The sequence below is a fragment of the Thermobia domestica genome, chromosome 17, assembly GCF_964235325.1.
Source record: "Thermobia domestica chromosome 17, izTheDome1.hap1.1, whole genome shotgun sequence".
NCBI lineage: Eukaryota > Metazoa > Arthropoda > Insecta > Zygentoma > Lepismatidae > Thermobia > Thermobia domestica.
This window is the reverse complement of record NC_137470.1, coordinates 54961504-54987412: the sequence shown is the minus strand read 5'-3', so window position 1 is coordinate 54987412 and position 25909 is coordinate 54961504. Positions and strand designations below refer to the sequence as shown.

Below are 25909 nucleotides of genomic sequence, written 5' to 3'. Positions count from 1 at the left end.
GTTGTTATTATTGTTATGTAATTGCAATCAAAGAATAATTCTAAATATTGTTTCGTTTCAATGTTTACTATTGATAAAATACATCGAAGTGCCGTACTTTTTGTATGTCTGTGTAGGAGAGGGGTCATACAGACCCCATGAGAGGCATTTAGTGAAATGAGAAGTATCTTTGGTAGCTATTTATCTATAAATGAGTCTGAGCCAAAGTGGACTCAAATAATTCGTATCTTTATTCACTTTTTTTACTGATATGCAAATTAAGTCGTTGTATTTTTTTAATTTGGACCAATAAAAGTCGTTGTAAACTAACTTGAACTAAATTAGTTCTTCTGTACTCCGTAGTACTTTGAAATTGTCCGTATGTAATTCTGTATAATGGTTTCACTTGTGCAACTGTTTATCGTTTTGTCCTTCTGAAATGACTCTTAACAGTTATGTTAAGAAGCATGTAAAGATCAGTACAACGTATTCTTATCAGGATTCCTTCGTGAGTGAGTCGGCAGACGTATCGCATTTGTAGCCAATTAGTCCTGGTTCCGAGTTCAAATGGAGGACAATTTCTCTCGGATGTTACTCGAGAAGCGGTTTTTATTCTGCTTTAAGCTTATGTGCCCCCTTCCAGCATAACCCCGTTGTTGCACAATAACATCAAGGCGAAACAAACTTATTTCTGTCCATATATGATATGAATATGTAGAGCAAATTATTTAAACCAAAAAAACCTGGTTTAAACAAAAAAAAAAACTTTTTTTTGTTTTTGTTTTTGTCAATAAAAACCATGGTTTTTGCCAACCCTGAATATGATAAGTGAAGGACAAAAGTTTAATGTAACACATGTTGGAAGTGTTCACCCTGACGACTGGACACTTCCCTGACCCTGATACACATGTTATCGAACATCTTGTCAAGGGTGACGTGACTAACTGCTGCCGTACACTGCTCAATGTTTTCTCTTAATTCATTTAAAGATCGGGGTTAAGCTTGAATACCTCCTGCTTGGGGTAATCCCATAAAAGATCACAAGTTTTAATATCTGGGCTGTATGGAGGTCACTCTATGCTTGTTCCAAAAAACAATGGATAGCGATTAGAGATCACATGTTTTCTGAATTTTGTGTGAAGGAAATTAAGGACAGGTTCTGTTGGATGCGGTTTAGCTCCAGCCTGCTTTAATCATTGCCGAAGAAGTGCACACTTTTTACGACGAAAATTAGGATAGAAGTAATGCTCAAGCATTTCCAAATAATTTTCTGATGTGACATAGCCATCAAAGAAGAAAGGTCCAATTATGCCACGTTTTGATACACCACACCAAACCAAAACCTCTTCCGGATGGAGAGGTAATTCAACCATTTCATGCGGATTTTTTGTTTCCCAAAATCTTACATTTTGTTTGTTTACTTCACCTGCCAGAAAAAAGTAAGCTTCGTCTGTACACCACAAGTTTTCAATAATGTCTGAGTCATCAGCAATTAACGCACTGAACTTATTTGCAAAATGCAGACGCCTTCTTTTTGCAATGTATGTTAATTTTTGAAGCATTTACATTTTGTAGGGGAACATATGCAGGTCTTTTCGCAGAATAGGCCAACATGATGTTACGGACATTGCGTTTTCTGCTGACAAACGTTGCAGAGATTTTTTAGTCGGGCTATTCACAACAGATGCTCGCACTACTGCAATACGCTGTTCTGTACGCACAGTTGGTCTGGATCCCCCGCTCTTCGAAGTCCTGTAACATTACCACTCTTATTGAACTGATCAACATAACGCCATATGGACTTGGTGGACGGTGCCCATGCACAATGATTCTCCAGTCGGAATCGTCGTTGGACACCAACAAGGGAGCGTGATTCAATGAACCAATGAGATCTTTTGCTGCAACGTAAGTCAACGGGCCGCCATTATTATATTGGACTATGCAACCTGAAAAAAAAAAAAAAATATTGCAAAACAAAATTTATACTTTGTTTGCTGTGTTTTACATATATATATTACTATATTATTATTTAAATACATTTTGTAGCCGCTAGAAATCACGGCTTTCTGGGTGAAACACCCGTTAATTTTAAAATTTTGACTGTTTGTAAAATGGTAGTATATTTCACATGCGGTGTGCATGTTCACTGTTTTTTTTTTTTTTTCTTCTGATTAACATGTCTTAAAAGAAATATTACGATAATTATCATAATTATCTTTCTTTCGTCCAATCACTGTGAAGTGAATTCTTAGGGTCACTATGACCACTCATTTGGGAGAACAGTAATGTTACTGCTAGTGCGTAACGGTCACATGTGAGAAATGCCTTGGAGAAAAACAACATAAGTATCAGGAAACCTCCAGTTCTGTTTTCATTCTAACATCACATAATAAAAGAAAGTTGAAACTCCTTAGTTTACCAGTTAAAGAAGGAATATTACTTGAATTGTATTCAGTTTTTAAGAAAATCAAGTACACGTGATTGAAATTCAAAAAATAATAATAAAAAACAAATTTATTATTAATATTTCAACTTTGGTTTCCAGTTAAAAGTTTGAAAGCGTTCCTACTTTCTCGCATTCTGACTACATGACCTGCCGAACCTGAGCTTCCTACACTTAATAACCCTAACAGTGTTAGGTAAACTGTATAAATTATGCAGTTCCACGTTACGAAGTTTCCACCATTCCCTGTTCCCATTTCTCTCGGGTCCGAATAATTGCCTCAGGATTTTGTTCTCAAATACCTTCAGTCTGAGTAATTGCCTCAAAATAAACGACTGTGTGTTTCACAACATACTGTGCAACAGGCAAAATTATAATTTTATGTAGGGGCCTACTGTATTTTAAGCTTCGAATCCTTCAAGAGAATCCACGAATATGATCAGAATCTGGTCTGAATAACAACAGGAATTCCCTTCTTTTAGTAGAGATTTAATTTCTCTGTGGTTCTGGTTTTATTCTGTAATGATCCTAAATATTTGAAAGTATCCACTTTTTCGAAAATATTATTTGACACTTTATCCATAATTTTCAGTATTACGGTTGCGGCGAACGGTATTAGGGCATTTAGTTTTTTTCTGCATCTACTTCTAAACCCATGTGCATGTAGACGTTTTAGAAAACCTCTGCACTGTTTCTATTGTTCTCATGTCATCTCGCATCAGATATCAGCATAAGATATAACATGGTTAGTGCCATTCAGCTCTTAAGCCCTGGTTGCTGTCTTTGGTTTTCCTTATAGCGTATTCCAGAACAAAAATGAATAATAATGGCGACAACGTATCTCGTTGTTTTAGGCTATTCTCGAGTGAAAATATGTAGATTGGTATTTTCCTACTTGGACTTTAGTTTGGGTTTCCTTTAAACACATCGTAATCTAACTAGGTTTTTTTTTTTATGTACCAAAATTCGGTAAGAATATTTCCCTCCTAACAAGTCGTAGACTTTCTTGAAATCATTAAATAATTGATGTAACGGGCTGTGTGTTGTGTTTTTATTCGATTATCGGGCCACGATGGCTCGGTAGTAGAGCGTTCACCTCTGGTGAGTGAGATCCCTGGTTCGATCCCGGCTCAAACCAAGTGAACTTTTTGGTGGACAAACACTGTGTGCGTAGGTTTTCCCGGGGTTCTCCCGTTTCCTCCCACTTTCTTCATTCCACCATTTCATTCATTTCTCATCACCGTGTCCTTTAGCCTAGCCAGCATAACCATGGGACGTAAGACTTGAAGAATTCATTTCATTCTATTTCTTCCTTTTCAATTATTTGGCAAATGATAAATATCTGGTTGATAGTTAATCGATTTCCAATGATTCCGCATCAATAATTTCCAATAATTTCATCTGCGTGTTGTGTATAGTATCAGGCTTGTTAACAAATATTAAAATAAAAAGGAACCTAAAAAATATATAACATTGTCGAAAGTCTGGTTTTTCAGAATTTGCAAAAGACATTGTGTCTATACAAAACACTGTTTGTTGGCTTCGTTTACAAAAACTGCATGGTTCTGTTTACATTGAGACACATTTATTAAGGAAAACTGCTTTGCAGTAACCAGAACTAACGAACAGACAACTAATGTCATGCTTTGTCTCCTGATGCATCATTTCCACGACATCAGTGGCGTATGTGCGCTATTGAATCGTGTCGTATATGAAAATGAAATGAAATCTTCGAGTTTTACATCCCACGGTTATGCCGGCTAGGCTAAAGGAGACGGAAATGATGAGAAATGAATGAAATGGTGGAACGAAGAAAGTGGGGAGAAACGGGAGAACCCCGAGGAAAACCCCACACACAGTATTTGTCTACCGCAAAGTGCACTTGGCGCGGGCTGGGATCGAACCAGGAACCCCATGTACCAGAGGTGAACGCTCTACCAGTGAGCCACCGCGACCCCTCATGTCGTATATAAGTAAAATTGGGCGCGAATCTGTGGTATTCAACCGTGTTATTTTCACTCGCGTCAACCAGTAACATGGTGTGAATAAAGTCCAAGCACTATAAAATTCAGAAGAGAAACGGTGAATTAAGTGTCGAATCACGTGCTCAAAGTGTTTATTTTCAGAAAGAAAAGCTATTGTCTGTGGAAAATCATTAAGTAGTTGCAGACATCAGTTAATGCAGTACGTCGGACTCTAAAAGATAGTCACAAATTTGGTGTAAACATTGCACTGAAACAAACTGGTTATCCAGAAATAACAACTTCCAATAAAGACAAATTTATTAGGACTACAAGCAAACGGAATAGGCGTGAACACATGCCAACGAATACTGAAGATCTCTGGGATGTTCTTCAAAGCTAATGGAACCACATAGCTTTGTAAAAATTGGATAAATTGGTCAAACAAATTACACACTTCGATGGACACAAACTTCCTCAGTAAATTTTTCTTAGTGGAAACAGAGCAGTGTATTTTCATTACCTTGTGTGAACAATGAGTTTATTTTGCAAAGCAAGTCCAACAAACCTGGGTTTGTATGGATACAGTGTATTTTGTGTGGAAAATTCTTGAGAATAGAAGCATGCTTAGACTTCTGACAATGACTGTCTCTATATAATAATAATGCGTTATCGTTTGTGTATGAACATAGATGTATGTTAAGGTATTTTGCTTGTGTTGTGGCTATAGTTTCCATCTAAACAAAAATAAAAGATAAAATAAACAAAATAACTTCTGCAAGTCAGTGTTTTCATGCTATACTTACTCTTATGGGCACGCCACTAACACGCGGTAAATACAAAATAAATTCAGAAAGGGCCTTAGATGACTTAGTGTGGACATTAGTATGGTCCTACATTGTCTCGTGTCACGAATAACGTGATAAGCCACGTTCAATGTAGATGTCCTGGGCCAGTCAAGGAAGGTTTTTGCCACACTCTTGCGCCTGACCCACTCCAAACGAAATATTTTGAAGCTTACTCGTGACCAAAATTCTTTTTGTGTAGTTAACCCCGCAGGTTTACTTGCTTTTGTTCTTTGACCTTGCTCTCTTGTCTTATTTCCTGCTGAAAGGATACAAAATCAGTTGTGTGTCTGTTCATCAGTGTAGATGTACATTTTAGTGTATATACACACAGGTGTGGGCTTTGCCCCCAGACCCCGTGTTTGCTCGGCCTACGGCCTCGCATCTCATATGTATCAGCCTTTGCTTCTTAATATTCTGCTTAATCACCCGCAATTTATTTTGACAGTAGCCTTTGTTTTGTCATTCACCAGGTATCGACTTATTGTATGAGATGATATTGGATTCTCATTTTCAAAGGTTATTCTTTATTTCTAATTTTCAAAAAAGAAATCCAGACCAGACCTCTTGCATACTGCCAAGACAGTTTGATTCTTTTTCATGTAACTTTGTAGTATTTTCACAACACCCCTAGGGTATCCTGCTATACGCATAGTCCTCTTTTAATGCTGACTTCTTCTTGGTCATGTCTTTTGTTTACTACCAAGTAGAACTTAAGTCATATTTGTGTCTGCGCAGGTTCCTACGATACACCGAAGTCAAGTTGAACATGAGTTTTTATGGATTCACACCAAGCTTCCTTACAGATAAGTTTGAAGGGATTTTTGTGTGGGCATATCGAATTTCAAGTTTTTATTCCAATTCCAAGTACCTAAAACATGAGATTATAGGTAATTAAAAAAGCTCTTTTAAATAACATGGAAAATTCCTTCATCCTAAAATTTTTAAAAAATATTCATTTTTGGCAATTTTCCTGTGGGTTAGTCTCGAAAAGCTACAATCTTATCAAATTTCAACTTTCCACGTCAAGCGGAAGTACCCATTATTCTATGTCAGTGAGCTCATGTAGTTACATGTAGTTATATACCTAGGTATAGTTAGGATATGTATGTATAACGAGTTTTTTTTTCTGTTTGTGTGTATAAGTAAGAAAATAAATAAAGTGATTATGTTGTTGCAGGTGCCATTTTCAACTTTTGAATTTAAGTGATAAACTCCAACTGAAGAAACAAGTCCCATTTCGTCCTAAAATTTCAATTGCACAGCAAAGTGGAACAGACGTTAGAAAGTTTTCTTGTGATTGATAGTTGACTGCTTGCGAAAAAGGTAAATCTCTCTCTCTTTTTTTTTCTTTTTTTTTTGTGTGTGTGTATTTTTTGGTGGTGGGACAGTGTGGATAAAAACGGGATTTTCCGATTTAAAACGTGTATCGGAAAAGAAAGAAAGGGAAACAAAAAAGGCAGATGAGAGTGTAGTGATGCTCGTATTACATGGTTCATATTGACCTTGAAAGTCAGGGCAATTTGAATGAATGAGAGAACTGCTTCAAAATATGCTGACAGCCAGGAAAGTCTGCTGTATTTCATAGAAAAGTCATTGAATATTTTTTAGTTGCCCACAGAACATATGAAGAAGCTCAAAAAAAAAAAAAAAAAAAAAAAAAAATCAAGTGAGATTAAAAAATAAAATGAAATAAAGGACACAGGCACCGTTTATTGTTCCAATTCCTTAAACTAAATCATGCGTTCTTTCAGTTATTCTTGAAACATTTACTTTATGAAATACGTAGATGCTGTAGAGTATTTACGTAACTTAGATATGCTGTTGGAAGGAATAAAACTTTCAGGGATGACACTTGTTGAAATGTTCACTTTTTCTATTTTTTATTTTCTTGCGGGGGGGGGGGGGGACAGAAATAAATTTTGGGGGGATTTTTAATTTCAACGAAGGATTTTCACAAAGACCCAGAAAGTATGCAGGCTATTACCAATTTGCCCTCCTCTGCAAACGTGAAAGAACTCGGACATATTTTAGGTATTTTTTCCTGGCATCGAAGATTCATTGACAATTTTTCGACCATTACTATATCATTGTTTCTGTTACTGAAAGCTTGACGCAAGTGGTAATGGGCACATGAACATGATCGTGCGCTTTCAACTCTGAAGAAGGAAGTTACCAAGGACATGATTTTATTCTTTCCTGAATTTCCTAGTTTTGTATGTACAATCTGATGCAAAACCACGGGCGGTTAGAGCTGTCTTTCATCAATATAATGGCGAGGAAAAGCGTGTAATAGAATACGTAAGCCGAACGCTATTTGATTGTTAATCTCGCTACACAATCTCGGAACCGGTAGTTTTTCAGTGTAGTTCATGCTGTTGACAAATGGGAAACATATTTAGAAGGTTAATCGTTTGTCATTAGATTAGTTCATAACAATCACATTTATCTGCAGAAGATAAGCCATTGGAATAATAGATTTTTACGCTGGTCTTTGCAGTTACAATGCTTTCACTACAAGATTGAATTTATTCCTGGGTCACAAAACCAAATTCCAGATGCCCTGACGCATGTTTTCCTGTTATTTGAACACAAAATTTTGCGTACACACACACTGCAGACTTTGCATACCGATGTGGCGGATATTTCAGTAGAGGAAGTCGCGAAACAACAACAGTTAGGTACACAGTTCTCTTTAGTTATTTGTGAAAAGGGTCACGGTGGCTCAGTGGTGGAGCGCTTACCTCTGGTGCGTGGGATCCCCTGCCAAGTAAGTTTCTAGTGGACAACATCGTGCTCGTGGTTTTTCTCGGGGTATTCCCGTTTCCTCCCACTTTCTTATTCCACCATTTCTTCCGTCATCATTCACTTGCTTCAATGATCGTCTCCCGTAGCCTAACAGGCATACGAGGGACGTTAAACAAATATTTCCTTATATTTTCATTTTTTCTTTAATTATTTCTTATCTGAGGGGCCGCGGTGGCTCAGTGGAAGAGCGTTCACCTCTGGTCCATGGGATCCCGGGTTCAATTCCAGCTCCCGCCAAGTGAACTTTGTGGTGGACAAACATCGTGGTCGTGGGTTTACTCGCGGTTCTCCCAGTTTCTTCATTCCACCATTTCATTCATTTCTCATCATCACCGTCCCCTTTCGCTCATCCGGCATAATCGTGGGACGTAAAACTCAAAGATTTCATTTCACTTCATTTCATTTATTTATTTATTATTATTATTATTATTATTTATTTATTTATTTATTTTTTTATCTAGAAAGGGATTCTAATGACGATAGACAAAATAACAGTTGTGATTTTATTTCCCCCCCTAGTACTAGAAAACGGAAAGTGTATCAAATAGGGAGCAGGATATTGCAGATTTGCTATTTTCATTTTCCAAATCGTTCGTGCATTTGCGTGCCAATGAAGTACCTTCCCAGCATACTAAAGAACTATCATAATGAAATGGGTAATTTTGACAGGGACAAATGCTTGTCGTTAATTTCTAAGGATTTCATTAGCCTTTCATGCATAAAGATACACGTAATCACATAAGGGACTGCCAAGTATGTATTGAGAACAAAATCGCACAAGATACCCATTGTTTCTCCTATGCAATCAGTCACAGCAGCGCGGAAGGACGAGTTCAAATCATGTGATTTATATGGACGTCCGCCTCTATGACCTGAAGGGGAAAAGTTTCTGTTAAACGTCCTTGATGTTTATACGCATATCCACAGTCATATTATCTACAAGTTGCCAGGAGTACTTATATAATCAATGTCTTTAAAATTATTTCATGCATTTAGCGTTAGTTTCTTCAGTAGTTATTTACAGCGGTGCACAATTTACTTGTAAGAAGTTCAAGGGATCTATGGCTAAGTGTGGTGTTAAAGTCAAGCATTGTTCTCGAAATCGAGCCTTGTGAAACGTTAGCATTCGAACATTTCACGATTGTTTCGCGTATTCTGTGAGGGAAAAAACAGATTTTCCGGCATATGCACCGCAAATAGTCATGTTACTCAACCAGTCCATTTCAGCCTCGTTAGGTTTGTTGCCTACAGAACTTCACCTAAATATTCATACAAGTGCTAGTATAAAGAAACAGTACGTATTCACTTATTAGAAAAAAGAATTCTGAGAATGAGTTTCTGGGTTGGAAAAAAGCTTAAAATAGCAAACTTGCACAGAAATCAAATACTGAAACGTAGAAATGATAGATTTAATGAAGATGTTAGCTCGAGTGATCTATAGAGACGTGACGATCTGGTATTTTTTTAGGCAACATCCCATTAGTAGCTTAGTGGAGAATCGGATTTCCGAATGTTATTTATATCATGCACCATACATTTGTAGTAGGCCAGTAGTACAAAAGGTGTTTGAACTTCGAGATCCATTGTCCGGGAAATTGATTGGTATTCATTCGGTTGAGATTTAAAAATTATGGCAGCCAACTCCGTGGTGGACTAAGCAACTTGGTGGGAAATTGCTGCTCGTCACCTCAGTGACAACCTTTAAGTTTTAAGTCTCATGGTTATGCCGGCTAGGCTAAAAGAGACTGTGATAAAGAGAAATGAATGAAATGGTAGAATGAAGAAATTGGGAGGAAACGGGAGAATCCACGATGTTTGTCCGCAACATAGCTCACTTGGCGCGGGTCTTTTGGTCTTCCGTATAGAATGCCATTTTTTGCTCCTTTCTGATTTTGATACCAATTGATTTCTAGGTTTACAAGATGTATTGTTGGGTGCAATTGATTTTGCGTACATCGTCATTCCTGCTCACATCATCCGTGTTCTGAAACAGTTTCTTCAATTTATTTTCCTTTGTCATGTTGTTTACATTTCGTCCACTTCCCGTTTGTCTTTTCTTCTTCCATGTTGCAGAATTACATATACGGATCATTTTGATACATGTTCCGCACCAAATGCTTGACACAGTACGGATTTCCTAGCTTGCGGTGTGTGTGTGGGTGTGTATGGTAGAATTGTACAATACGTATCCTCAGTTTCAATGACATTTCTGGCGGCACGGTGACTCAGAGGTAGAGCGCTTACCCCTAGTGCATGGGGTTCCTTGGACAAGTAAGCTTGTGTTAGATAACATCGTTTCCGTGGATTTTGTCCGGTACTCTCGTTTCCTCGCACATTCTCATTCCATCAACCTTTCCATCGTTCATTGACTTGCCTTAATGATCCGTCTCCCTTAGCCCAAAGTACACAGTCATGAGACGTTAAACTGAAAGATTTCATTTCATTTTCATTTTGATGATACTTCTCTTCAGCCAGCACCTGGAAAAGAAAAAGGAAAAGAAAATGGTCACACACAGTACTCACATATAGAGATGCAAGGGCTCGGAAAAAAACCGTCTTTTTTGGAAAAAAAAAAAAACTCGGTTTTTTCTGCTTCGCTTTTTTCCTTGGGAAATTTTGGGCTTTTTTCAAAATTCTGCTTTAAATTCATAAAGCAGATTTTGTTTCGCTTCTCTGTAACACAAAAAGTAATTTAATTAGTGGCTGATGCCGATAATAATATAAAACCTCTAAAATAAACCATGAATTTCGAAAAGATATTTCAAACAATTTTACTTCTCAACATATCTACATTATGAATTCCAAAGGATTAACCAATGTATATAATAAGATTTTTTTAACATCCTATATACAAAAGCAAGCAGGGTTGGCAAGAATCATGGTTGTTTTTGAAAATGCCAAAAACCCGTTGTTTGGGGGGAGTTTAAACTAGTTTTTTTTTTTGTTTAAACCAGGTTTTTTGGGTTTAGATATTTTGCTTTATATTACATATTTATATATATTTATATTACATATTGACAGAAATGAGTTTGTTTCGCCTTGGTGTTATTATGCAACAACGGGGTTATGCTGGAAGAGGTCACATAAACTTAAAGAAGTCCGGTCAGTAAATTTTTTAAATTGGAAAACTCCCGCTCTAGCCATCGGGAAAACCTCGTCATTTTTCTAAATGTAAAACAATAACGAAAAAATCCTGTTATTGCTTTGCATGTAAAATTTAAAGGTCAACGTATCATAATCAGTACGCTAAAACTGAGGTATTAAATTACAAATTTAGTACGTACATATCATTGAAAGTCCAATCCAAGCTAATGTTGGAAGCTACGTAGGCAATTGATAAATTTTCTAATTTCTATCAATATATGTAAGCAACCTTGGCTTCTTTACAAAACAACAGCCATTCAGGCATGCAGAAATATACAATTTGGTTTCGTTTCGTATGTTCAAGCTTAACATCCTTATGTAATGCCTAAGTTATCAAAGAGAAGACTTTCGCTTAAAGTTACATCCGAACCGCTACTTTGTTTACGCATGAAAGAAGGGTTGTTGTTCGACCGAGAATTGAACATGGGATATCTTATTAAAAGGTGGAAAGGAAATAAAACTAATGCAGATGGTTTGATATGTGGAAACGTCACCATGAAGTTCACACGATTTGCATTTTTCGTTCTTTTTATTTTTTTGTTTAAACCAGTTGTTTATTTTAAAAAAAGAAAAAAAGCAGCTGGTGTAAACCAGCCAACCCTAAAAGTAAATACTTCTTTTAAAAAATACACAAATAACTAGCAAAATTCTATGTAGAATTTTTACTTCAAAATATTCCATACCCTCTTTTTGGAACAAAATAAAATTAAATAATACATAAGAGAAATACTTAGATTTATATGATACACTTAAAGGCTGCACATCTAGAGCTTTTGGTTCTGTATATTCTTGAAATTGTACAGTTTTATATAACTACCATCACAATTTACTCAGTCCTCAAGTTTTCTGAATTTTTAACAAGAGGGATTCAACATATGAAGGGTGTGTGGCAAGAACATGGTAACCCACAATTTTACTATTTTAAGAAATTAGAGATTTTCTGCTGCACAATCCATTTTGAGAGTCGGAAAGCTGATTTTTCACGTAAGACTATACATGAAGAATTAAACGACCGGTATTCGTTGCTGTCTATCTAGTGCTGCATAACTCATCAATTGAAAATTTGTTGGTTACCATGTTCTTGGCTCACATCCTTCATATCATTACGGAACCTCCCCCCCCCCAACACAACCGAATATACATAAGTTAAGATAAATACAACTGCACATCAAACATGACTGAGTGGAGCTTTTGCGCTTCTATCGGGAAGTCCGGGATTCAACCCAGCATTCGACCATTCTGATAAAGCTTTTCTTCATTCCATCTGTGAAGTAGAAATAGTGCGTGTACTGTGAGTTGGCCGACTTCCTTTCTTATTGTTTTTAAATCGTTATTATTACTTATTACCAGCAGTGACGGTTTTGCGAAGGTTAGGGGAGCGGTCTTTCGGACTGAAGCCTGTTCCCGAAAATTACGGAATGTCTAAAACAAACGAAATATCTATTAGTTATACCTTTACTCATAAATTTTAAGCTCCCGTCAAATCAAAAGTACGAATGTTTAGAAAAACTAAACATTAATAAGAAAAACCCCTCCCAAAATACTCTTCGAAATCCGCCACTGATTCCAAGTATAAAATGATCTTCAAGGTTGTATCCGGAAGATTATCGCTAAATATATAAACGAAACGAAATATTAGTTATGCCTGTACTCATAAACTTCAAGCTCCTCCCAAATAAAATTAGGATATTTTAGAAAACGAAACAATCAGAGAAACCCCTCCCAAAGTATTTTTCTAAACTCTTTACTGATTATTTGTATAAATTAGTATTCAAGGTTGTATCCGGAAAATTATTGCTAAATCGTTGCACAGCTACAATATAACAGAAATGTGGAAGTACGGTTTGACGGATATATAGAAAAACGTAAGTTTAACTTTTGCGCTAGAAGCTAGAGTACTAAGCTCTTAGAAATGAAACACGGATGATAAACTAAAATGATCTAGAGAAAAACAAAATATCGATAGCTCAAAATAAAGTTAAATAGCCTCTAAAATTGCCCTCAAATACTACATTCTTCACGTTAGTTTTAATTCGTAAAATATGTGCTCCATCCATCTTGATGGTGAATTTTAGAGCGAAATATGGCATTTAGGTCATGGAATTCTTATCTAACTATAGAATATACTATAAGAAAGCTATTTAGATGGAAAAATCATGTTAATGAAAAAAAGCCAAAATTTCCAAAATTCTCGTTTTTTTTTTAAAAAAAAAGCCGGCATTTTATGTGAAAAAACCCATTGATTCAAAAAAGCCGGCTTTTTTGCATCTCTGCTCACATATCATGTTTTATTTCCTCACAACAAAATTTTTCTTAGCAGTTCATGGGTGCTTTCGTGTTTCAGCAAACTTGTTCAGATTTTTAGTTGAAACCCGTTACAGCATTGCGAGGCAGTTGTTATATAGAGCGATTATCTCGAGGATTCCGTTAATAACATCTTAACGGGTAACGATGAATAATGCTGGCTATCGATATCCCAATTAAAATATAAATATTCCCTAGCTTCAATGCAACCTGCACAGTAACAAAGAAATTAAGGTTGCCTATAACAAAAGGATATGTACTTTTGTTTCTTTATTATCTCGGTAGAGTTCGGTAATGGAGTCAATCTGTTAACATCTTCACGGGTAACGGTGATTTTAATTGCGGCTATCCATATCCCATACTTGAAAATATTTCGCGTGATCCTCTCTACTGTCTTCACCAGAGTTTATCTTAATAATTGTTTTGTACTGTTAGTACATTTTTACTATTCGAGGATAATTATTTCAAAATGTTAATTATTTGGGATAATAATTACTTTAGAAAATATTAATAAAATGTTCGATAATTTAACTTTTCCATATTTCTAGCTATTTAAACAGCTAAACTATGGTTTCAGACCTAGAAAGTTAGGAAAGTAATCAACATTGAGGAACAAGAGTGAAGAAATTGTGACGTATTCTTGTAACTTTGAAAGAGTAATTATAATCTCGATAATTTTGCACAGACTTACCTTTTATGGCCTTAGATAATGGACGGGCAAAAAGTTAGATACGCTGGGGCGATGCTGCCAAATTTAAGTTCTCGAGCAATTCTGCAACAGTATTCGCTGAGATACCTCCACACTTATGTAGGTATGAAGAATCGGTAATAACTTTGAAATTAGAAGGAGGCACGGTGGCTCAGTGATAGAGCGTTCACTTCTGGTGCATGGGGTCCCTGGCTCGATCCCAGCTCACGCCAAGTTGAAATTTGTGGTGGACAAACACCGTGTGCGTAGGTTTCCTCGGGGTTCTCCGGTTTCTTCCACTTTCTTCATTCCACCATTTCATTCATTTCTCATCATCACCGTCTCCTTTACCCTAGGCGGCATAACCATGGAACGTAAAACTTAAAGATTTAATTTGTTTTCAGTTTTTCATTTGATTTCATTCATTTTTTGATATTGGAAAGACGACATTCGAAAGCAACAGACATACTATGTACACTTTTGTTAAAAAAAAATAAAGAAGAAACGAGGTACTCTGAACAGTTCTGCACTCTCAGAATTAAACCAAAGAAATGTTGATTAACTTAGACTACGTAAAATCTTTAGATGTAGAATGTTAATAAAGTGTTTAGAATATTTGTATCATTGTTAAGAGTATGTGTGTGATTGTTAGGGGTATTTGTGTGATTGTTAGGAGTATGTATGTGATTCTTAGGAGTCTCTGTGTGATTGTTAGGAGTGTGTCATTGTTAGGAGTATCTGTATTACTTTCAGAGAAACACAAAATACAATAGATACAATCTGTTTGGTAACTATATTTTTTACATATGCAGGGCACAAATAAATAAATCTAGCAGAATAAAAACTCTCAATCAATATTGACAACAAACGGCATGCTTTTTAGGTATAAAAAATTGCTTTTCTCAAAACTAATTCTAGAAACGGGAAGAAACAACCATTTTTTTCTTTTATACAGAAGATCCTCTTTAGGTGCGAATTCAATAACACACAAAAAATGACTGACTGGACTGCGACTCGAACCCGGGACCTCCACCATACCGTGCCGATGCATTAACCACTACGCCACCCATTCTGCTTCCCAGAACATTCAGTCCGTTTCGGCACGGTATGCCAGAGATCGTGGGTTCGAGTCACAGTCCAGTCATTTGGTTTCTCACTCTTTGTATGTTATTGAATTCGCACCTACTGAGGATCTGGTGTGAAAAAATCGTTCTTTTATTAATTTATATGAAATTACAATCGTCAAAAGGTGTTCTCAATATATGGACCCTGGATTGTCCAAGAACAGCAGGAGTTTGTGGTGCAAGTCACGTGGTCTGAGTGAAGAGCACTGACATCGAGAGTGAGTAGCTGTTCTGGGTTCAGACTGGACGGCGTAGTGGTTAATGCATCGGCACGACATCCCGGAGGTCCTGGGCCTGAGTCCCGGGCCAGTCAGGCACTTTTTCATTCCTTGTGTGTTATTGAATTCTAGGTACTTAACACCTCAAGTTTTTATTTTTTTATTATTTTTATTTATTTTTTCTTTTTAGCTTCTCATTTATCAACTGATATATCTGTCAACTTTGGGCATTTGTTGTACTTACACGTAACTGCAATGCCTGAAAATAACTTGCACTTCGTAGCTTTCAATCTCTGCCCTGGAGTCTTAATCACGGAGGTTAAATAACAGGAAGAAGAATGAAAAAAAAAATTCTTTAAGTATTCTGTCTCCTGTTTTTAATCTCCGTGACCAAGGATCCAGGGGAGAGCCGAAAGCTAGGAAGTGAAAGTTTTTTAAGGAATTGCAGTCACCTGTTATGAAATTGATCATAACATTTCCTGAGCTTGCCAATATTTTGTCTGAATTTAGACAACTAATTAAAGTGTAAGAGTTATTTAAAAATTTGATCTGTATCTCATTAAGCACAGTACGCACTGTTACCTTACCAGTGTGATGCTGACGAACTCAGTAATGATGTAGTTCATTATCAGCTTCAGAGGAATTGGTAGCTTGGTTCTCTGCAGCACCAATTTTAAGGTTTACAAACATTCGTTTTTGTTGATTTTTCTCCGAAACTACGCGTGAGTTTTTACACTGACCTATATAATTTATTCAACTTAATAAGAACTAGTAATTACTACATGTCCTATGTTTGAACATGTTTTTTATTTATTATTATTATTTTACGTTAAACGCTAATACAATTTTAGAACTTAGATCCAGAGCATTTCAATGCGGTGCGAGCGGTTACCGGAATATGGCCTTTGAAAACAAAGTGGGTAGTCAACATTTTTTGAACATGACTGTACATTTTGTTATTTTGAAAAATAGTGTAAAATGATAAAATATTGATATGCAACTCATTTAAGAACCAACTGAGTTCAAGATCGATATTATGATCAAAATATCCAGTATATTTCAACAAAAATTTTCGTGTAGGCTTTGTGTATGTGGAGAACTACAGAGTGTAGCCAAACCCAAACTATCACTTAACTCAATATGATGTGTTTATTCTGTAGAAGACACTAAAATTTGATTTAGGGGCCGTTCAAAGATTTTGTGGCCCGTGATCCAAGATCCAATATATTTTGATCAAAAACTTTCTTGTAGGCCTTATATCTGGAGAACTACATATAGTGTAGATGTGCTTATACCGTAAAAATTACGAAAACTCGATTTAGGGGCCGTTCAAAGATTTTGTGGCCCCTAATGCAAAAACTAATTATCGCCAAGATAATCTTTTGAATCTTCTTTTTTTTTTGTTCTTTGTTCATTCCTAAAATTCTTCTTTGTTTAATATACATTCTCTTAGACCATTAAGTACCGTAAAATGATATTCAAATCTGTTCCAAAAGTTGTTTATAAATAAAGCATTTGCGAGTTTGGTCAAAATAATATCACAAGACCCAAAAGTGGCAGTGTAAAAGACGACGTTAATAAGATTAGTTATTACCTTAGTTAGGGACGTGAAGTTTTCGTTTTATTTTATCCCTGAAATCGGTGTTATTTTTCGCGATTTAATATGAGCAAATAGGTGTTATTTGCTTTATTTTGTAATGGTTTCGAAAAACAAGTATATTGTAAACATAGAGAAAGTGGTCTGTGAAAGCTAATTAAAATAAAATATAATTTTAAAATTAAAGGAAAAGTTTTAAATTTTGGCATCTTAAATTTAAAGGAATAAATTATATTTTTGGATTTACCATCTGGAAAAAAGTGGCTCGATACCCTTCCTAAACTTCAATTTATTTAATGTATGATTTGAACACATATATCGACTAAAAACAACATTGCAGTGTTTCTTAACATTTTCTCCACTTCAAAAAAAAAAAAAAAAAAAAAATCAATTCACTATGTACTTATCTAAGACGCAATTCACATCATTATCAACTCACATTTTCACGTAATGGCGAATTTATAGTTTCTTCAATGTTTCCTATTTTTCAAAGGACAAAATTGTCAATATTTCCACCTTCTTTTCTTTAAGGTTGTATTCTGAAAAATATCTTTCAGAATCAACGTTGGAAGCTGGCAAAGATATTGCTTCAAGAGCACAGGCAGCAAAATCTCAGGGGGCAAACATTCACTAACCAACCGGTCTAAAAATAACAGGGCTGACGGTCTTCCGTGAATCACATTTTATTGCAAAGGAAACTTGTGTTATTTTATTAGTATTGCCGTCCAACATGACGATTTCGCGAATCTATCATCTTATGCAGTGCATTTCGGTGTTATTTTTTTTAAAAAGTAACAAATTCGCGTTATTTCGCGATTTCAAAACACCAAATGCGGCCTTCTATCATATATTTAGGTGTACCTACATAGTTTACTTTGCCTTTTTCAAATTTTCGATGTTATCGTTAAAACGAAAACTTCACGTCCCTGCCTATAGTGAAGAAATCTGAACGTTGACAGAAAGTGAAAATAATTCGCTTAGAATATTCAATAGAATGATCTTGAGAAAAATATACAGACCATTAGTGCAAGATAGAGTGATCTTACGTCCCGAGTAATTGGGATTGCTTCGTTTAGAGAGCACAAATATTGTCCCGATTTTTTAAAATACAACAAAGCCCAATGATGAATTTTGCTCAATTGATTAATATAGTACAGTACTTTGTGTCACTGACAACACAATTTGGAAAAAAAAAATCAATGTTACGTCTTCACAGTGAAGAGATAAGAGGAACAGGTTGACTGCTGAAAGAATTAAGTGTGTTCTGCTCATCTGTTTCAATTTTAGGAAGTACTAGATATGAAGTACTAGAAAAAAAAAAAAAAAAAATACGGTGAATAATTTTATTAGAAACAAAGTGATAAGCTTACATGGAATTTGATTTAATCTCTCTCAGGTGAATAATTTTATTAGAAACAATGATAATCTTACATGGAATTTGATTTAATCTCCCTCAAAATAATGTCCTTGGCTAGCAGTGCATTTATCCCAACGTTGAATCCATGACTGGAAGCATTTCTGGAAGGCTTCTTTTGGAAGGGCGTTCAGCTCCTCTATCGTGATCCTCTCAATGTCAGGAATAGTGTCAAAACGTTTCCTTTAAGCACGGCTTTAATTTTTGCGAATAGTCAGATGTCGCGTCATGTTATATCGCACGTCCGGTGGAAGACGGTTACAAGTCAAAATTACACATTTGTGGAAAGTTGTTATTCTATCAAAATCGCTCCCTGGAATACTGGTATTTCTGCCATCTAGAGGTTAATCTTAGTTACGTTTATGCAAAAATACCACCAAGTGGAGCTCGCTTCTCTGTCTCTGTTCTCTTTTGAGCCACGATAACTCAAAATTTCTATTTTTCGAATTGTAACACTCTTCCACCGGGTGTGCGATATCTGGTGAACACAGCCAATGTGGACAGACAGGAATAATTTTTCGGCCAAAAACTCGCGGACCAAAAGCAAGATGTGGCACGGCGCGTTTTCGTGGTGAAGAAGGATGCCATTTGTCCATTTAATCGGTGGTTAAAGTGCTTTCCACGGACCCATATGAGATGTTTAGTTCTTTGGAAAGCTCTCGAATAGTCATTCGCCTGTTTGAACAAATTATGTCTGCCACTTTTTGTACATTTTCATCTAGTTTTTGTCGCCAAAGTACGTATCAATCGTTACTCGTTATCAACCGACTCCTTGCCACTTTTGAATCGTTCATACCACTTGTAAACAGTCTTCAATGCCACTGTTTCATCGCCATACACTGATTTTGACATTTCGTGAGCTTCTTTGGCAATTTTTTTTTTTTTTTTTTTTTTTCTCAGCTCAGAACAAAATTTAATGTTGGCGCGCGACAGACACTCTTAACACGTCCTCACTCTTCTGCCTCTGGAAGCCAACTAACATGTCACAACTCGTTTAAACTCCACACTGTCTGTACCTAAGATTTAGGCTACCGGGCTTACTAGTTGAAATGGATACAACATCGATACATGGCACTGTGCATCTATATTCACCGTACTTTTTGATCAAACCTTGAATTGAGTTGAGTTGATTTTAGTTTAGCAGCGAGGATAGATGAGACGTGGACCTACTGATTAACGTGGAATCCGAACCATATGAGTTCCCGCCGGGAATCGAACCCGGGTAGATCACACCTTGTACAGTTGTAGCGACTTTAATAGTTACGTAGTAAACCTGACTTATTGAATGCCCTAGAGACTTCAAACAAGTATGATTTGAGTAATCAATGTAAGTAAATTGTTCTCAATAATTAATGAGCTAATGACAGTATTTTAGCACACATTTTCTTCTCACTACAGAGTACCTTAAAGTTTTATTGTAATATATGCTTATATGTAACACTAATTTATTATATTATCCAGCTACACGATAAGTGAACAACAAACACTGTTTTCTTTCACATTTTCATTTTGTATTAATGTTTTACCGTGATATTTTTAATTTACTCTTTTGTTTCTCTCTCTCACTTTCAGTTGTTGAAACTATGTTCACGCTAGTAGAAGATGCATATGGTGAAGCCAATTGTGAATTCGATTAAATAATTCTAGGAGAAAATTTTACAACACATATAAAAGCACGACTACAATGGCTTGGACATACAGAAAGGCGGGAAGAATGCAGGATGAAGGCGAGCCGAGGAAGATCATAAGAGGAAGGCTTTACTCAGCAAGAAGTAGAAAAGAAGTCCCAGAAAGAAATGTTTGGAAGATGTGAACGAAGATTTGGAAAAGATAAAGGTAATTGACAGTAGAACGATAATGATTAATGAGTAAAGAAAAATCGAGGCTGATAGCAGAAGAGGCTAAGGTTCATTCCGGGCTGTAGCATCGAGTGGTACATAGGTTGGTCTTCGCAAATGTTTGTATATTCGGTGTTCAATAAATATGTATGCAGTTTGCATATGATATGGCGCTTGTTGCGGAATCTGAAGAGAAAGTCAATAAGATGTTAGAAAGATAAGAAACATGGTGATAGGAACGAAGCGGCTGGTGTCAAATATAGAAGTAGGAGGGGGGAAAATAGAACAAGTTACTAGTTTTCGATATCTGGGTAGTATTATTAGTGATGATATGAAGTATGAACGTGAAATAAAAGCAAGGATAGTAATGGCGAATGAAGCCTTTAGGAGGAAGAAAACATTATTTTGTGGGACCTTGAATAAACAGTTGAGAAAAAGACTCATATAATTCTTCGTGTGAAGTATTGTGGTGAATGGGTCATAAACATGGACAATACGGAAAAAATGATGAAAAACGACTGACAGATGTCGAAATGTGGGAATGAGGAAAATTAGCCGCATCGAGCGCAAAACAAATGAGGGTGTTAGAGATATGGGGGTGAAAAGAACGTTTTAAATATTATTAAGAAGAGGAAGAGAAACTGGTTGGGACATTGGCTAAGAAGGAACTGTATCACGACGTGCTAGAGGGTATGGTGGCAGGAGGAGGCGAAGGAAGCCATAATTGATGGACGGTATCAAAACAAAAATTCGTACGTAAAGACGAAGAGGTTAGAAAGCATAAGAGACTGTGGAGCATAAAAGTTTTCCAGTTGCAGCAAGTGACCTGCCTATCATGATAATTATGGTTAAATATGAAATGCTGTTGAGGAAATAAAGGATAATATTTTTGCGTAAAATGAGTAATTCTTCTGAGACTAATCAACGTCGATGAGACACATTCTTTCCTGTCCTTTCTCTTTTGTAAAATGTACGTAAATACGATTTATGGCCTGTTTATTAGTACTTTTCTTTTAACTTCTATTATTTTGAATGTTTCCTGGTAATAAAGAGAGAGATTTAACATAGTCTGCCAGGTTAGTAATGTTTCTAAATACATCTCATGGCGAACCCATACAATGTTTATTTCTGTTATACCTAATGTTCCACTCAAAAGTAGCTCCTAGGGTTCCCCCGTGCCTATGTGGTGACCGTACGGGACTTCGACGCGGAAGACCAGGTTTGATTCCCGGCGAGAGCTCATGTGGTTCGGATCCCACGTTAAGCCTTAGATCCTCGTCTAATATAGCCTCGCATCACTGGAAAGATGCAGAAGGTGAAGAATTGAACTAGAGACATCTGTTTTAAAAATAATTTGTGACAATTAGAGCACCAAGACGAGGAAATTAATGCAGAAATTAAAGTAAGCTATTTCTCGAACTTCAAACTATGTTCTGCGTTAAAATTTCTGTATCGGCAGTAATTCTCAATAGCTGTTCGCGAACCCTTATGTATATTTCTTAGCGGGGAGAATATCCTCTGTATTACTTAGTTAAAATAACTTTCCTGTACTTACTAAATTAATTGCTGCAGTATAGTTTAGTAATTAATACTGCAAGGTATATTCGAATGGTTAACGCGTGTGCCTTATAGTTCAACTACTGATGGAACTACAGAATTTTCGTATTGAACCAGCGTCATAAATGTTATTAAAAGGCAGAAATAATGCTGGTGGAAGCTAGTGAGCTTTCTATGAATTGTGCAGTTCAACGTATTTTGTCTGTTGATCCTCTTAAAGGTTGTAGTGACAAGAAGCTCAAATTTAGTTTAATCCCGTGTTTATTCAAGTCTAGGTCAGAGACGCCACATGAAATACACGCTACATCACAAAATTGATCGTAGAAGCTATTGAACAGATACTTTAACGGTCACTTTATTCACACTTATCTGAGAAATTTGTCATACAAGCCATATTCGCATTCGGTCATAGCAGCCACATCACGCAGAAGTTCTAAATTGTTCAAACAAACACCAACGAACACAGGAGCCAATATGTACAGCGTTATCAGCGTACATTTTTATTTTGCAGAATACTTTACCTCTTGAAAAGACTTATCACGTCAGCAACTCTCCAGTTTTACCCTCACTGTGCTGGCATAGATATAGAATGCGGGTGCCTCCATGTAACGACTACTTGCTGTTCTACAGGAATCTTCCGTCATATAAACTTCGTAGTAACTTTCCGCTGTGGGTTAAGTTTACATTAAGATTACTAGTTGGTATCTGTACGCAGTCATTAACACTACTTCCATGGACGTACCCCTGGGCGGGCCCTCATACTTCGCTCTCTGCTGGACGAGAATACTTGCAAAGCTACCTAGTAGTAACGGCGTAGCACAAATTGGTTGCTTTCTGCAGTGGAACGACACTAACTGGCGATGGTAGTGTAAACTAATGCATTCTAAAGATTGGAAAGACTTAGAAACTTCTAACTCTGATGCATGAAAAGCAACACGGAATTATTGAGCATGTGTTTTCGTAGAATCTAGGACAAAATTTCCCGGACGAAATCCCCCCCCTTCCAAAAGACACGTGGTAGGACATAACCCCCCGTGAAAAAATGCGCTTAGGACAAATTCCCCCTGGGAAGGTAACTATTAATTAATTAATTAATTAATAATAATAATGTACTCATGCAATTTAAGTTGACATCTTCACAGCCAGTACCGTCATATCTCCTCTATTATTCCAGAAAAATATTTTCCTTATTACGTATACTTTTTTCGCCTCCGAAGAAAATGATTAGCACACCGAAAAATTCTTGAAACATGCTGACCTAGCATTCACAGCAAGTCAAACGACTATTCAAGCGTACTTTTCAAACTGCTTTAATATGTAGTGCCGTCATACAGTTTTACAAAATGATGGAACAAATAAAAGTATACAATATAGTGAATAAAAGTGAAAATATACATCTAATTTAAAAAGCAAAGATACACTAATAAAATAATATAAAAATCAACACACATATATTCAGTATGCTATAACCAGTCACTACTTAATTATAATTGGGTCGTCCATTAAGTTTAATTTTGCCTCGCTAAGGTCTCTTAACGATTTCTTGCAATTTGACTGACACTTATAAGAAAATCTTCTAGAGACACTTCTCGCCCTTGATAGCTTTCACAGAATCTTTTCAAACGCCTCTGGTACCTTCGCTGATTGACACAAATGAAAAAGAACCCTAGTATTTCCGTTGCATCTCCAAATATTTCTTTCACAGTTATCGTAGCTGGTATATCAATATTCCCTATCACTCTCTTCGGTGCAAGATAGATGTTTTTTAAAGAAAAATAATTGTATAATTCTTGAAATGTATAGTGTGAAGTTGACGGAAATCTCTGGGAGCAACTTCAAATATCCCTTCCATATACCACCTGTCTTGTTCCTGCAATAGCTGCAGAAACATACCTTGTGCAAAAATCAATATTTTGTTCGCACTTTCTAGACCATTATCATAAATGAGAAATCCTGCACTTCCGTCCCCGTCGTGGTCTACTATTGGTCAATTACAAATTCGTGTAAGGAATCCGGTCCATATAGGTACCTAACAGAACGTTGTCGCCTAAGTAACAGTTTCACACTTTCCTCTTTAGGCAACAATGTCATGGCTTCTTCAATGTCCCTTTTAGACTTTCTCCAAATATTACTGCAGGGGCTTCATGAGACGAACCGGCACGTTTCTTCATACTGTGTTGTTTCGTGGAGACCTGAGATGAAAAGAAAAAGATCTTTACTTCTAGTTAAGCAAACAGAAATTATAAATTGTCTTCAGTCAGATTAATATATTCAATGAAATGATTATACCAAATGAAAAAAAAAAAAAAAAAAAAAAAAAAAAAAAAAAAAAAAAAAAAAGAGTAATACCCTTCTGCTGTGGCCAATATGGACGTATAGCCTATGTTTTCACTCCATTGAATACCCAAATTTCTCAACCAGAAATGAAATAATCGCCATAAAATCACACTCATGGGTAATGTGTAAATACAGTTAAAAGAATAGGCACTAATTGTAGAAGGGATGCTTTTTCCCAGAGATTCGCTGTCTACATAGGTACAAATAAACAACATATAAATATAATCTTCGTACCATCCGGCAGACGGTTATGCCCAATGGATTTTAAAACCTTAGTCACCGCATTATCCGATGTTATTGCTCCTAAACGATTTTCCATTTTTTTCCGGATACAAGTTCAGCAAATATTATCGTGTGCGTTTTTTTTTTTTTTTTTTTTTTTTTTTTAAGTATATTGAACAGAAGGGCTTGAGGGAGTAATGGAGACTTCATTAAAAGTTACTTTTCCGGTAGGAATTTTGTCGTAGGTGCATTTTTTCACGGGGCGATTATGTTCTACCGGGTGTCTTGATATTGAGTAAGAATTATTACCATTTTTACTAAGAAAGACTTTCAATAATGAAGTTACTATACAGTGGACTCTTTTTAATTCGAAGTCCAAGGGGACACGAAAAAACTTCGAATTATCCAAAATTCGAATTATCCAACAACATTCATTTTCATATATATAACAACAAAGAAAGTACTGTGCATCAAAAACATATTCATATAGTGTGGACTATATCTTTAAAGCAGCTTATTATTTGCGTGATCGAATACCGCAAACTAACAAACGACATTGACTCCACATAATTCAAACTACGTGTACAATGAAAAATATATTTACGTACAACACTACAACATACATTGAATAGCCCAAGCAATTAAACACCAGTAACAATTTGAATATTCTTTTCTCACTTTTAAGAAGTCGTAAACCTCATTTGCTTAAAGATTGCTTTTGTACGGTCAATAAATCTTGAATTTTCATGTATTGCGTGGAATACGATATTAATAACATTTGGTTGACTTTATCAATAATTCATCTTAAATTTTCAACCAATTCTGAAACAAGATGAGATTGGCACACGTTCTCTATCTTTATTTCTTCCCCAACTCACCTTCATCATTATCATTACATAGATTTTCTATTTATCTTTTGTATTGCTCTTCCCTATGGCTGCATCTGGATAAGTGCAAACACATTAAAACTGTGGTTCTCTGTTTACATCTGTCCAACATTAAAAATTATCAATTGTATTTACTTCGAATTATCCAAAACATATGTTCAAAAGTTCGATTTATCCACGATTTTTTACTATTGTTTTCAATACAGTTTTCAAGGGGAATGGACTTCTGTTCGAATTATCCAATATTTCGAATTATCCAAGTTCGAATTAACGAGACTCCACTGTATATGACAATTTTACCAGCATGTTATTTAATCAATTGTGAACCATTCGAGGTCGTCAAAGAACCAGGTCAATTGTGAACCATTTAAAGAAGTCAACAAGTGGAAGAATACCATCTTGTTTGTGAATATCTTAATTGTGTTCTGTGACCCGTACTATGTATTTATGGGTATTTTGTGGTTTATAATTAAAAGAAAAATAAGTTAAGTACAGAATGAAACAGTTCTTTCCTCTTCTGCCTAATGACCCTCTAGCACTTTG

The 25909-nt window shown here is 36.0% G+C and overlaps 2 long non-coding RNA genes across 6 annotated transcripts in view; one reads left to right on the top strand and one right to left on the bottom strand.

Annotated features, from left to right (window-relative positions):
• LOC145674582 (uncharacterized) overlaps window positions 1–25909 on the top strand; it is an 87562-nt gene that overhangs the window by 19817 nt on the left and 41836 nt on the right. For 3 of the 5 annotated variants that reach the window (XR_014128988.1, XR_014128987.1, XR_014128986.1), the window contains exons 4-5: window positions 6409–6554; window positions 20098–20361. This is a non-coding gene — a long non-coding RNA (uncharacterized LOC145674582). Of the gene's footprint in view, window positions 1–6408; window positions 6555–20097; window positions 21263–25909 lie in introns of those variants that run through there. The other 2 variants (XR_014128985.1, XR_014128989.1) reach the window with 1 other exon arrangement.
• Window positions 21399–25909, bottom strand: part of LOC145674583 (uncharacterized) — a 199436-nt gene continuing 194925 nt past the window's right edge. Inside the window, exon 3 of the long non-coding RNA XR_014128990.1 lies at window positions 21399–24112. This is a non-coding gene — a long non-coding RNA (uncharacterized LOC145674583). The remainder of the gene's footprint in view (window positions 24113–25909) is intronic.